Source organism: Chiloscyllium plagiosum, unplaced genomic scaffold (genome assembly GCF_037043375.1).
Source record: "Chiloscyllium plagiosum isolate Xiang-an unplaced genomic scaffold, Cpla_swu_hap1 HiC_scaffold_47, whole genome shotgun sequence".
Lineage (NCBI taxonomy): Eukaryota > Metazoa > Chordata > Chondrichthyes > Orectolobiformes > Hemiscylliidae > Chiloscyllium > Chiloscyllium plagiosum.
This window is the reverse complement of record NW_028270185.1, coordinates 12,404,271-12,417,313: the sequence shown is the minus strand read 5'-3', so window position 1 is coordinate 12,417,313 and position 13,043 is coordinate 12,404,271.

The window sequence follows — 13,043 nt, the reverse complement described above, 5'->3', positions numbered from 1 at the left end:
CCCATACTGTTTCTATCCAGGAAGTGTTTTGATGGAGACAGTGTCTTTACTGTTTATAATCCTGTGTTGGCGTGTGCTTGGAGTATTTGATAGGGTCAGGGTAAAAAGAGCTTTGCTCCGCATCTAACATCGTGCTGCTCCTGTCCTGGGAGTGGTTGATGGGGACAGTGTAGAGGGAGCTTTACTCTGTATCTAACCCTGTGCTGTCCCTGTCCTGGGAGTATTTGATGGGCAAAATGTTGCCCTTCTCTTCTCTTACCCTTGTCAGCCCCACTTTAAATGAAGACACTATTTGCTTTCCAATTCAATGTGTGAGGCATGTGGGGTTAGGTCAGATTATCAACCACGAAACTTGGGAACATAAGCAGGCCATTCAGCCCCTTGAGTCTGTCCTGTCAGTGCTGATCTATAAGCCAACCTCATATGTTCCCATAATCCCTTAACACCTTTGGCCATCAATCTCAGATTTAGAATTAGCAATGAGTTGAGCATCAATTAGTGAGTATTTCTATTATCCCTATCAGTCCATTTCATAGACTCATACAGCATGGAACAGACCTTTCAGTCCAACTAGTCCATGCCAACCATAATCCCAAACTAAAGGCACAGTAGCTCGTTGGTTAGCACTGCTGCCTCACAGTACCAGGGACTCTGGTTTGATTCTAGCCTCTGGCGACTGTGCAAACCCCACACAGCCATTGTCCCATGTCTGTGGGTTTGCTCCGGTTTCCTCCCACAATCCAAAAATATGCAGGTCAGGTGAATTGGCCATGCTAAGTTGCCCATAGTGTTCAGGTCTATATATGTTAGGTGCATTAGTCAGGGGTAAGCAGTAATAGGGTAGAGGAATGGGTCTGGGATGGTCACTCTTCGGAGAGTCGGTGTGGACTTGCTGGGCCTGATTTCCTCACTGTAGGGATTCTAAGATTCTAAACTGCTCCCACCTGCCTGTGCTGGGCCCATATTCTTCCAAACATTTCTTATTCATGAACATATCCAAATGTCTTTTAAATGATGTAATTGTACCCACATCCACCACTTCCTCTGGAAGTTCAAGTGTGTGTGTAAAAGCATTGTCCCTCAGGTCTATTTAAAATCTTACTCCTCTCACCTTAGAAATACACCCTCTAGTCTTGAAATCCCTCACCCTAGGGAACAGACACCTGCCATTCAGCTTATCTGTACCCCTCATGATTTTATAAACCTCTATAAAGTCACCTCTCAACCTGCTGTCTTCAAGTGAAAGAAGTCCCAGCCTACCTATTTCTGACAACATCCTGGTAAATCCTATCTAAATCTTCTCCAGCTCAATAATATCTTTCCTATAACAGAACAACCAGAACTGGACACAGTATTCCAGAAGAGGTCTCGTCAATGTCCTGTACGACCTCAACATGATGTCCCAACTCTTATATTCTAAGGTCTGAACAATGAAGGTAAGTGTTTAAAAGCCTTGTTAACCATTCTATTTGTTCTATTTCACAAATCTTTAATCATCCTTGACCTGAGAAATTCTAGAGGACACAAGTTTGTGTGATCTTGCAATTTAAGTTTGCAAATTATTTTTCAAAGCCTATACTGCTGTCCCTCAAAAAAAAAATCCTTGCGAAAGATGTGGTGTCTCGGACAGGAACCCTAGGTTTTGTGTGGCCTAACTTCTACTGGCCTGAGGGCCATGGAGTTTGGAAACAGGAGGCTGTCCAGGAATACATGCAACCAGGGTTGGCAACTCCACCACAAATGATCCAAATTTGGAGGACAAGTTTTGCTTTGGGCTTAAAACATTGCATTGTACTCTGACTAACTATGGTCCCTTCTGCCATCTAGTGTCCATAAATGGCCCAACACTTCACATTCCCAGAACGAGAGTCAGCCGGAGCTGAGAGGCTCATTGACTGCTTTGCATAGACCTCAGAACATAGAATATTACAGCGCAGTACAGGCCCTTTGGCCCTCGATGTTGCACTGACCTGTGAAACTAATCCAAAGCCCATCTAACTAACACTATTCCATTGTCATTCATATATTTATCCAATGACCATTTAAATGCCCTTAATGTTAGTGAGTCCACTAGTGTTCCATGCCCAAACCTGCTCGATATGACCTTATCATTTACTCATTAAGGTGCAAGAACAATCATCTTTATCTCTCTCCGTTTGTCTCCCTCTTTCTTTCTCTCTCTCTTTTACTCTGGGGGTCTCTCTCCTTTGCTTTTCCTGCTCTATCTCTCTCTGTGCTTCACCTCTCTCTCTACACTTATTTTATATAAGTTTATATAATAGTGTGTATAATTTTCTTTCTCTTGTATTCCTTCCCATATGTGTCTCCCTCACCCTCTCTTACTACCTTTAGCTCTCTGCAACTCTCAGTCTCCATATTCCTGTCTGTCTTCCTCTCTGCATCTCTCTCTTACTACTTTCATTCTTTAAATCACTGAGGCATATATTTGAGTAGAGCTTTTACCCAAACTGGGGCACAGGGGTCTACCTCTCACTTGGGGCGGGGGCAGGACCCCACTCTCACTGGGTTGAGGGGAGTGTGTGGCAGGGGCCCCACTCTGAGTACAGGTTCCAGATTCAAGTCACTTAAGTAATGACCATGGATAGTATACATTGCGTCTTTTGTATCCCCCAGAAATTTGGCGGAATTTCCCAGATTCTAAATGAGTGTCTCAGTGTCCATTTGAGAGGGAGGTGATAACCGAGTGGTATTAGTGCTGGATTGCTAATCCAGGGACCTGGGTAATGTTCCAGAGACCTGGGTTCGAATCCCGCTACAGCAGATGGTGGAATTTGAATTCAATAAAAATATAGTATTAAAAATCTAATGATGTCCATGAAAATCCCATCTGATTCACTAATGTCCTTTAGGGAAGGAAATCTTCCATCCTTACCTCGTCTGGCTTAAATGTGACTCCAGATCACATAGCATTGTGGTTGGCTTTTAACTGCCCTGTGGGCAATAAGATGCTGGCCTAGCCAGCGAGGCCCACATCCCCTGAATGAATTTAAAGAATGGCTGTAGAAGCTGTAGAGCCGCAATACTGGTAAAGGGAGGGAAAGTGGGCCCTGGCTTTGAAACAGACATTAGACCTTCCACACGGGGAAGCAAAGAGCCTGACGCACGGTCTGAGGACCCTGATGAGTAATTAATCCTGGATTAACTGCATTCTGTTTACTGCGGCCTTAACAACAGAACCTCATGGAAGAAAGTTCTGCTTTTAAATAGCTCCTAACTTTACAAAACCTGAAGGTGGCCAAAACGATTTTGCAATCAATGAAGTACTTTTTGAACTGTTGTCACCGCTATGATGACTGAAAATGGTGGCACAGCAACAGCAGTTTGATCCTGAACAGATTAGCCATTTTTCTTCTAGTCGTATTGGGTGAGTAACATCCAGGACAACCCATCTTCTCCAAAATAATACCTTGAAATCTTTTATGACCACCTAAGAGAGTAGAGTCAATAAATGTGAAGCTGGAAAAGCACAGCAGGTCAGACAAATCCGAGGAGCAGGAAAGTCAATGTTTCAGGCTGATTTGTCCGGGCCGAACAGATATCCCAAATTAATCAAGTCCCATTTGCCAGTACTTGGCCCATAGCTCTCCAGATGCCTTTTAAATGTTGCAATTGTACCAGCCTCCACCACTTCCTCTGGTAGCTCATTCCATACACACACTATCCTCTGCATGAAAAAGTTGCCTTTTGCATCCCTTTTAAATCTTTCCTCTCTCACCTTAAACCTATGCCTTCTAATTTTGGACTCTCTCACCCCGGGGAAAAGATCTTGTCAATTCACCCTATCTATGCCCCTCACGATTTTATAAACTTCTATAAGGTCACCTCTCAGCCTCCACTGCTCCAGGGAAAATGGCCCCAGTCTATTCAGCCTCTCCCTGTAACTCAAACACTCCAATCCCTGGTAATATCCTTGTAAATCCTTTCTGAACTATTTCAAGTTTCCCAAGATCCTTCCCAAAGTAGGGAGACCAGAATTGCATGGAGCATTCCAATTGTGGCCTAACCACTGTCCTGTACAGCTGCAAAATGACCTCCCAACTCCTGTACTCAATGCACTGACCAATAAAGGCAAGCATACCAAGGTTTCTTTGTTCAGCAATACTTCCCAGAACCTTACCATTAAGTGTATAGGTCCTGCCCTGATTTGCCTTTCCAAAATGCAGCACCTTGCATTTATCTAAATTGAACTCCATCTGCTACTCCTCAGCCCATTGGCCTATCTGATCAAGATCCCATTGTACTCTGAGGTAACCTTCTTTGCTATCCATTGCACCTCCAATTTTGGTATCATCTGCAAACTTACTAACCATACCTCGTAGGTTCACATCCAAATCATTGATATGAATGACAAAAAGCAGTGAACCTAGCACCAATCCTTGTGGCACACCACTGGGCATAGGTCATAGATCTCCAGTCTGAAAATCAACCCTCCACCACCATCCTTTGTCTTCAACCTTCGAGCCAGTTCTGTACCCAAACAGCTATTTCTCCCTGCATCCCATGTGATCTAACCTTGCTAACCAGACTTCCATGAGGAACCTTGTTGAACACCTTACTGAAGTCCATATAGATCATGTCCACCGCTCTGCCCTCATCAATCCTCTTTGTTACATCTTCAAAAAACTCAATCAAGTTCATGAGACATGATTTCCCACACAAAGCCATGTTGACCATCCCTAATCAGTCCTTGCCTTCCCAAATACGTGTGAAACCTTTCCCTCAGCATCCCCTCAACAACAAAAGATGAATCGAGGGGAGGTGAAAGGAAAAGAAAGGACTCTGATCAACAGTTGCCATCCAAAGTCAAAACTATGAGGGAAAAGAAACAGTGGAGACAGATATTCCAATCAACAAGCTCAACGTACCTGAGGACAATGACATTCATTGGAATATTATAGGAGACAGAACAGCTGAGCAATTGAGATGCCATAGCATTCAAGGTAATGTCCAAGAGCTAGAAAATGGTATTACGACTGTTACAGCCATAGAGTCATAGAGTCGTACAGCTCAGAAACAGACCCTTTGGCCCAACCAGTCCATGCTGAACATAATCTCAAACTAAATCAATCAATCCTACTTCCAGCCTATATCTGTCCAAACCTTTCCTATCCATGCACTTATCTCAGTGTCTTTTAAACTTTGTAACCGTGCCCATAACCACCACTCCACACACGGACCACCCTCTGTGTTAAGCATTTGCTCCTCATGTCTTTCTTAAATCTCTCTCCTCTCACTTTGAGACTTTGCCCCCATCTTGAAATCCCCCATCTTAGGGAAAAGACAACTGCTATTAACCTTATCTATACCCCTCATGATTTTATAAATGTCTATAAGGTCACCTCTCAACTTCCCTGTTCTCCAGTGAAATAAATCCCATTTTCTGGATTAGTGGTGCTGGAAGAGCACAGCAGTTCAGGCAGCATCCAAGGAGCTTCGAAATCGACGTTTCGGGCAAAAGCCCTTCATCAGGAATAAAGGCAGTGAGCCTGAAGCGTGGAGAGATAAACTAGAGGAGGGTGGGGGTGGGGAGAAAGTAGCATAGAGTACAGTGGGGGAGGGGATGAAGGTGATAGGTCAGGGAGGAGAAACCACTAATCCAGAATCTGGCTTCCAGCATCTGCAGTCATTGTTTTTACCTCTGAAATAAACCCCAGCCTATCCGGCCTTTCTCTATACCTGACATACCCAGCAAACCTTCCATTCTCAGCAACATCCTGGTAAATCTCTTCTGAACCCTCTCCAGCTTAATAATATCCTTCCTTTAACTGGGTGACCAGAACTGGATAAGATGATAGTCTCTTTCAATACTGTAAAACTCTATAACACCTCCATGACAGAGGTTAGGAACTACAATGGGGAGCATTCTGAAATTAGGTTTTACAGTTCTGTCTATATCTGAGTTACAATGGTGCATTCACAGGCAGTGATGATAGAGGGTCCACCATTGTCAGTATTACATGCCTGACCAGGAATCTCCCCTGCCCTTATTGCTTGCCGTGTGCAGGAGTTGGAAGCATTTGCAGGTCAAAACTCTATTTGACTGCATTATGTACCTTTCTTGTTTGTCAAGTTGTAGAGTGGGACTTGAACCCAGAGGCAGGGATGTTACCCACTGCCCCACCAGATCTCTCCTCCTACTGTGCTTGATTGTGTTTGTTAAGGATGTAATATGTCCCTGTTCTGATGAGTGATCAGAAATCCAAACATTAACCCTGATTCTCTCCGTAGATAACAGGTCAAAGAGTTTTTACAGCATGGGAAAAGATCCTTCAACTAATTTATCTGTCATAGCCATCAATTCTAATCTCATTTTCCAGTCTTGTAGTTTCAGGCGCTTATTTTGATTGCCACAGAGAGGCTGAATAGGCTAGCGCTGTTTTCCCTGGAGTGTCAGAGGCTGAGGGGTGACCTTATAGAAGTTTGTAAAATCATGAGGGGCACAGGTAGGATGATTGATCAAGGTCTTTTTCCCCAGGGTAGGGGAGTCCAAAAAACGAGAGGGCATAGGTTTAAGGTGAGAGGGGAAGGATTTAAAAGGGACTGAAGGAGCAACTTTTTCACACAGAGGGTGGTACCTGTATGGCATGAGTTGCCAGAGGAAGCTGGTACAATTACAACACTTAAAAGGCATCTGAATGGTTGAGACCGTAAGACCATAAGATGTAGGAGCAGAAAGTAGGCCATTCAGCCCATCAAGCCTGCTCCACAATTCAATCATGGCTAAGTTTCTCAATCCCATTCTCCTGTAACCCTTGATCTCCTTGACAATCAAGAACCTATCTATCTCAATCTTAAATATACTCAGTGACCTGACCTCCACAGCCTTCTGTGGCAGTGAATTCCATAGATTCCCCACTCTGGCTGAAGAAATTTCTCCTTATGTCTGTTCTGAAAGGTCTTCCCTTTACTCTACGTCTGTGCCTTTTGGTCCTGGTCTCTTCTACCAATGAAATATCTTCCCAAAATCTACTCTGTCTGGGCCATTCTGTATTCTGTAAGTTTCAATTAGATCTCCCCTCATCCTTCTCAACTCCATCGAGTATAGACCCAGAGTCCTCAAACGTTCCTCATATATTAAGTGTTTCATTCCTGGGACCATTCTTGTTAACCTCCCGAACACTCTCCACGGCCACACCGTCCTTCCTGATATATGGGGCCCAAAACTGCACACAATACTCTAAATGTGGTCTGACCAGAGCCTAATAATGCCTCAGGAGTACATCCCTGCTTTTATATTCAAATCCTCTCAAAATAAATGCCAACATTGCATTTGCCTTCCTAACTACTGACTCTACCTGCAAGTTTCTTTTGTTAGAATCCTGGACTAGATCTTCTAAGTCTCTTTGCACTTCAGACTTCTGAATTTTCTCCCGATTTAGAAAATAATCCATGCTTCTATTTTTTTTTGCACCAAAGTGCATGACCTCACATTTTCCCACATTGTATTCCATCTGCCACCTTTTTGCCCACTCTCCTAACCATGGGTACGTGCTAAGGAAAGGTTGAGAGGGTTTTGGGCCAAATGCTGGCAAATGGCACTGGATTAATTTAAGATATCTGGTCGGCATGGACGAGTTGGACTGAAGGGTCTGTTTCCAAGCTGTACATCTCTATGACTCTATGTACGGCACAGAAACGGACCCTTTGGTCCAACTCATCCATGCCGACCAGATATCCTAACCTAATCTAGTCCCATTTGTCAGCATTTGGCCCATATCCCTCTAAACTCTTCCTATTCATATACCCATCCAGATGCCTTTTAAATGCTGTAATTGTACCAGCCTCCACCACTTCCTCTGGCAGCTCACTCCATACATGCACCACCCTCTGCGTGAAAAAGTTGTCCCTTAGGTCCCTTTTATATCTTTCCCCTAAACCTATGCCCTCTAGTTCTGGACTTCCCCATCCCAGGGAAAGGACCTTGTCTATTTACCCTCTCCATGCTCCTCATGATTTTATAAACCTCTATAAGGTCTCCCCTCAGCCTCCGACACTCCAGGGAAAACAGCCCCAGTCTATTCAGCCTCTCCCTATAGCCCAAACCCTCCAACCTTGGCAACACCCTTCTAAATCTTTTCTGCACCCTTTTAAGTTTCACAATACCCTTCTGATAGGAAGGAGACCAGAATTGCACGCAACATCTCTATAAGTACTCTTCATAATTTTTAAGAATTCATTTGTGGGGCGTGAGCCTTTTTAAACTGGGCCTAGATGCCCCTTGAGAAGGTGGTGGTGAGCTGCCTTGTTGAATTGCTGCTGTCCATCTGCCATGGGTTGACCCACAATGCCATTGGGGAGGAAATGTCTTGAAGTTTGGAAACAAAAACTGCTGGAGATCACAATGGGTCAAGCAGCATCCACAGAGAGAGCCTTTCTTTGTTTTCAGTACAGATTCTGACATCTGCAGTAATTTGCTCCGATAGTGTCCTGGGGGTGGGGTGGGGTTCCTGCCTGGACCACCCTTTTTGGAAGCACGTTCCAGATACCCACCACCCTCTGGGCGAAGAAAACACTTTCCTCAAATCCAGACCTGCTGTGGATTTCCCAGCTTTGTCTGTGGGTTCATCTCTCACCAATCCCAGTCCCCTTTATTCTTGTCCAGACAATCTCTCACTCACTGACAATTTCCTTCCCAGTCACAGTGACTGGTAATTTCTTCACTGAGTTGCTGGTGAAACTGAATGATGTGGAGGTGCTGGTGTTGGGCAAAATTAAAAATCACACAACACCAGGGTTTAGTCCCAACAGGTTTTGATTAGATTCCCTACAGTGTGGAAACAGGCCCTTTGGCCCAACCAGTCCACACCGACCCTCCGAAGAGTAACCCACCCAGACCCATTTCCCTCTGACTAATGCACCTAGCACTACGGGTAATTTAGCACGGCCAATTCACCTAACATGCACATCTTTGGACTGTGGGAGGAAACCGGAGCACACCCACACAGACACGGGGAGAATGTGCAAACGCCACGCAGACAGTCACCCGAGGCTGGAATCGAACCTGGCGCTGTGAGGCAACAGTGCTAATCACTGAGCCACAGTGAAAGTACTAGCTTTTGGACCGTTGCTCTTTCATCAGGTAGCTAGTGGGGCAGGATCATAAGTCACCTAATTTATAGCACAAGATCATAGTGTCATGCAACTGATATGATGCATTGAACAAACCTGAAACTGACGGCATTATTAATCACCAGGGTTGGTGGCTGGGGAGCTGTAGTGTTGTGGGAAGCTGGTGAGTATGAAGGGCAGGGGGAGAGCTGAACAGTTCAGTGGTCTTGGCCTTTGTTTAGCTGTCAGTCTCTGCAGAGCTCCACTGAATTAGCTCTGTGTAAACATGCCCTGTCTACCTCCAGTCCCTTGATCTGTGCACTGGCGTTTGTGAATGAGATCTGACATGCAGATATCTCGCGTTTACAAATGAATCAGTGATGAGAGATAACAACCGATGCTTAGAGCAGAGCGATGCCAAACAGGAATGCCATGGATGCAAACTGAGCGGTGTGCTGGATGGAGGAGGGGTGGAAGGGAGAGACAGATCGCTCTTAGAAGTAGTACAGAGACAAACCAGTACAGTAAGAGACCATTCAGCCCACTGTGCCTCTGCTTAATTTGTCACAGAGCCATTCCCCCTAGACTTCTTCCCACATCACTGCACCGTCTTCCTGTACAGATCCAATTTAAAAAATTTCATTAATGGGAGCTTGTTATTTATGGGCATTGCTCCCTAGTTGGCCCCTGAGAAGGTGATGGTGAGCTGCTTTCTTGAACCACTGCAGTGCGTGTGCTGTAGGGATACCCACAAGGCTGGGATGGAGGGAATTCCAGGACTTTGACCCAACAACACAGAAGGAACGGTGATATAATTCCAAGTCAGGAAGGGGATCTTGCAGATGGCGGTGGGTCCCATGTATCTGCTGTTCTTCTCCTTCTGGAGGGTAGCGGTCATGGGTTTGGAAGGTGGTGTCAAAGGATCTTTGAGTTGCTGCAGTGCACCTTGTAGATGGTAGAGACTGCTGTTACTGAGCGTCAGTGGTAGAGAGCATGGATGTTTCTGGATATGGTGCCAATCAAGTGGGCTGTTTTGACCTGGAGGGTGCCAAGTTTTTTGAGTGTTGTTAGAGCTGCACTCATTCAGGCAAGTGGGGAGTATTCTATCACACTCCTGCCGTGTACCTTGTAGGTGGTGGATAAGCATTGGGGAGTCAGAAGGTGAGTTCATCTCTGCATGATTCTTGTAGTCACTCTATTTATAGAAGAACATAAGAAATAGGAGACAGCTCTCCGAATTTTGGTGTGACACCATCTTCCTTCCAGAAGGTTCCAGTAGTCTCTACCTCCTCCACACCCACAGGCAGCATATTCCAGACTCCAACCATTCGCTGTGTGAACATGTTTCCCCATGTGTCAGCATTGCTTAACTTGCCAGTTACCTTCAACCTATTGGCTTTACAAAATTAAAAATCACACAACACCAAGTTATAGTCCAACGGGTTTATTTGGAAGCACTAGCTTTCGGAGCGCTGCTCCTTCATCAGGTGGTTGACAACATCAGAGTGTTACTGGACAAGCACAGCAGGTCAGGCAGCATCCGAGGAGCAGGAAAATTGACGTTTCGGGCAAAAGCCCTTCATCAGGAATAGAGGCAGGAAGCCTCCAGGGTGGAGAGATAAATGGAGTGGGGGGTGGGGGTGGTGCTGGGGCTGGGGAGAAGGTAGCAAAGCGTACAATAGGAGAATGGGGGTGGAGATGGAGGTGATAGGTCAGAGAGGAGGGTGGGGGAAGGTAGCAAAGAGTACAATAGGTGAATGGGGGTGGGGATCGAGGTGATAGGTTAGAGAGGAGGTGGGGGAAGGGAGCAAAGAGTACAATAGGTGAATGGGGGTGGGAATGGAGGTGATAGGTCAGAGGGGAGGGTGGGGGAAGGTAGCAAAGAGTACAATAGGTGAATGGGGGTGGGGATGGAGGTGATAGGTCAGAGAGAAGGGTGTGGGAAGGGAGCAAAGAGTACAATAGGTGAATGGGGGTGGGGATGGAGGTGATTGGTCAGAGAGGAGCGTGTGGGAAGGGAGCAAAGAGTACAATAGGTGAATGGGGGTGGGGATGGAAGTGATTGGTCAGAGAGGAGGGTGTGGGAAGGGAGCAATGAGTACAATAGGTGAATGGGGGTGGGATGGAGGTGATAGGTCAGAGGGGAGTCAGAGGGGAGGGTGGGGCAGATAGGTGGGAAGAGAGATTGGCAAGTAGGACAGGTCATGAGGACAGTGGTCATTGGTCAGGATATTGGTCAGGCCACAGTGGGAGTACTGTGTGCAGTTCCGGTCCCCACACTACAGGAAGGATGAGATTGCACGAGAGGAGGTGCAGAGGGGACTCACTAGGCTGTTGCCTGGGACGGAGCACTTCAGTGATGAAGAGAGGTTGGATAAGCTCAGACTGTTTCCTATGGAGCAGAGAAGGTTTTGAGAGAGAAGGTGACAGAGGTGAATAGAAAGCAACTGATCTCTTTAGTCGAAGGGTCAATAACAATGGGGCATAGCTTTAAAATGAAAGGCAGGTGGTTTAGAGGGAATCTAAGGGGAAACTGCTTCACCAGGAGGGTGGTCGGAGTCTGGAATGCACTGCCTGGGAGAGTACATGGATGAGCATTTGAAATGTCATGACAGTCAAGGCTGTGGGGCGAGTGAGGGAAAGTGGCACCAGTGTAGGCAGTAGTGTCTTTTGGCAGGAGGGACTCGATGCCTAAAAGGCCTCTTGTGTACTGTATGATTCTGTACTTAAACTGGCAGCCTTCTGGCTCAGATATGAGACACGGCAATTGAAGGGGCTCTTCTTGGTTACAGAAAAGAAAGATGTTATTTTTTATTTCACAAATATACTTTATTCATAAAAACCTTTATCCATGTACATAGTCACTACAGTCTTGACATATGTGGAACAAACAAACCCAAGGCAATTCTAACTCATACAAAACTATATATTTGAGGCACTGGGAGGGTCCGATAACTGAACGGGACCCCCATTTAACTTCAGCAGGAAGACTTCAGACAGTGGACTTTCCCCACTGCCCCTTGGCAGCAGCTGCCCCAAGCTTCAGTGCGTCCCTCAGCACGTCATCCTGGACCTTGGCATCTGCCAGTCTGCAACACTCGATTGAGTCAAGATTAGAGTGGCGCTGGAAAAGCACAGCAGGTCTGGCAGCATCCGAGGAGCAGGAAAATCGACGTTTCGGGCAGGAGCCCTTCATCAGGAATCAAACACTCGGTTGAGGTCAACTCCTTGCTCTGGAAGACCAACACGCTTCGGGCAGACCAGATCTTTCACTGAATTGACTGCGCGGGGTGCAGTCGATGTTTGTCTTGGTGTGCGCCCCGGGGAACACAGCAGAGTCCTGTGTCACAGAGCCGCTCGGCATGAGCCTCAACAAAAACCACTGCATCTTTATAAAAGGAAGATTTTTTTTATTATTTCAAAAATATACTTTATTCATAAAATATTTTGATGGTCTGTACAGTTGGTCATGTCATACCTACGTAAACATTCAATTTCTTTGCTTACAGAGATCAGAATTTATCATTTGTATATACAGGTCTGTACGTTTATCAATCATATATCTATATATTTAGCTGACCCATCAGCAGAGCCCAAATGACTGCGTGGGCCTCCTGTTCTTCTTTAGGCAGGCAGATGTTACACGGTGGTCTTTCTCCACCGCGCCTTGGCGACAGCTGCCCCAAGCTTCAGCGCGTCCCTCAACACGTAGTCCTGGACCTTGGAATGTGCCAGTCTGCAACACCCAGTCGGGGTCAACCCCTTCAGCCGGAAGATCAACAGGAAGATTGCGTTTGTATTGTGTCTTTCATAACCTCAATCTGGCCCTAGGCACATTAAAACCAATGACGTAGCGTCAGGAGTGCACTCACTGTTGGAACATTGGTACCAGAATTTACTTGTACTGAGCAAGTTCCCACAAATAACAGCCAGGTCATCTGCCTTTAGTGACGTCAGCCGTGGGAATAAAAAGA